This window comes from Mizuhopecten yessoensis, unplaced genomic scaffold (genome assembly GCF_002113885.1).
Source record: "Mizuhopecten yessoensis strain PY_sf001 unplaced genomic scaffold, ASM211388v2 scaffold8123, whole genome shotgun sequence".
Taxonomy (NCBI): Eukaryota; Metazoa; Mollusca; class Bivalvia; order Pectinida; family Pectinidae; genus Mizuhopecten; species Mizuhopecten yessoensis.
Genome location: NW_018407390.1, coordinates 2,966,845 through 2,968,911, shown reverse-complemented (window position 1 = coordinate 2,968,911; position 2,067 = coordinate 2,966,845). Strand labels below are relative to the sequence as shown.

The 2,067-nt window shown below is 34.3% G+C and overlaps 1 protein-coding gene across 3 annotated transcripts in view; it reads left to right on the top strand.

Annotated features, from left to right (window-relative positions):
* The window catches only part of LOC110454994 (threonine--tRNA ligase, cytoplasmic-like), a 23,156-nt gene that overhangs the window by 18,863 nt on the left and 2,226 nt on the right, over positions 1-2,067 (top strand). The gene's annotated exons all lie outside the window — the stretch shown is intronic.

The window sequence follows — 2,067 nt, the reverse complement described above, 5'->3', positions numbered from 1 at the left end:
TTTTTGTACACCAACATACTTTGGATATTATTTGGCACATTATGCTGACTGACGATAGTAGAAATTTCGAAAAAATCGGTAGTCGGTAAATGTGTCATCTTAAGGATAATATGTTGTATGACCAATGTCAAAATAAATCTTCAATAACTACAGGTCAATGCGACTTTGGCTTGTGGTACATATCAGCTGAAGCTGGCACCTGGCTATATCACAGAACATCAGACAGATGGGGGTGATTATGAGATATGGGTGTATCCGCATGCTGATGACCTTCTGCGAGGCCAATTACATTATCGCCACAGGTCGCAGGCAAAATACAATGTCTGGATAGAGTTTGACCTACACGCATCAGAGGATCCTGTCAAGGCATATACTATTGTGTGTGTCCTGCAGGAAAGACTCATGTCGCATCAATACTGTATTATCTAGGATACTATGCACATTTAACAGATGCTAAAACGCTCCAGCCTAAAGCTCGCAAATTCAGAGACTGCATATTGTGAATGCATTCAAAAAAGAACCATTATTAAATTATAGCCTTTTGCTGAGGTCGATACCTGGATTTATCGACCCGAGAAAAGATATAATGACCGAGGACGCAGTCCGAGGTCAATATATCTTTTCTCAGGTTGATAAATCCAGGTATTGACCGAAGTTAAAGGCTACAATTGTTTTATTGTTTAACAAGACAGTAATGTAAGCAATCTGAAAAAAAAAAGAAAAAAAAAGCTTCGGAAGTGGGATGGTGCATTGTTTGGGGACACGTCATAATTCTATTTTTATAAACACCCAGTCTTTCAACAAAAATCACGCGCTCCAAGTCAATGTCGGTTTTTATCGATGAACACGTGATGCACTTCTGGCCAATAACTTGTCGGGAATAATATGAAAAAATAATAAGACCTAAGATTGAACTGAGGAGGCAGAAATTCAGAAAAATGTTTTGAATAGCCAATTTTGACTATGTGTTGTCAAATTAAAAAAAAACAAAAAAAAACAACAGTAAATACAACAATCCATCAATTGGAAACTATAACTCTCCTAAAAGAAACAATTTTGTGGGCTAGCAAGGCTTCAACATATTATACTGGTACACCAAATGTTCTGACAAATTGCCTAACTTTTGCTGTATGCCCCCTTTAACCACCTAGTTTAGTTAAACAGTCATACTCTACTATAAACCATATAATCCATCTTGATAGTATATTGGAATGATTTTGGGTTAATTATGAAATAATTGCATTGATCTGTAGTTATTGAAGATTTATTTTGACATTGGTCATACAACATATTATCCTTAAGATGACACATTTACCGACTACCATTTTTTTCGAAATTTCTACTATCGTCAGTCAGCATAATGTGCCTAATAATATCCAAAGTATGTTGGTGTACAAAAACCGAAAGTATGTCTTTCACTTCCGTAAAGATGCGAAACAACTTAAAATGTACATAACATACTAAACTTTTATGTGTGTGAGACTGCATAACTTTTTTATTTTGCAACATCTAGCTTTATAGTTGAGCTCATCATGAGCAGCAGACCTTATTGATGAAAATTTGATCAGTTGCGATAATAAATTGGTGCGACGTATTGTTAAATTATCAAACATGGCTATAGGTCATAAGGTTGTTGGATTTTATTTGGAAATAAATGTTTCTACAATTTGACATTTATATGACAAATTTACCGGTTCTCAAATTTTCTGAATTTTTCGCTATCGTATCTCAACATAATGCACCAAATAATATTAAAAGATTTTTGGTGTACAAGAACCGGAAATTGGTGTTTTACTTCCGTAAAACAATTGATGTAGCAAAAAAGTGTATGAAAATACCAACATTTTTAGAGTTTAACATTTTACAACTTTTTAATTATGCAATGTTTTGTTACATATTTGAGTTCATAATTTGCAGCAGATCCTATTTTGAATAATATAATACTATTTGGTAGCGTAAAACATTGTTTTGATAGTTTTTTGGACAAAAAAGTGAACCCTGTCGTACACCTTTGGAAGGCGGCACTAAATAGTTCATAGCACAGGCCCTGGGGACCTTTTTAATTTT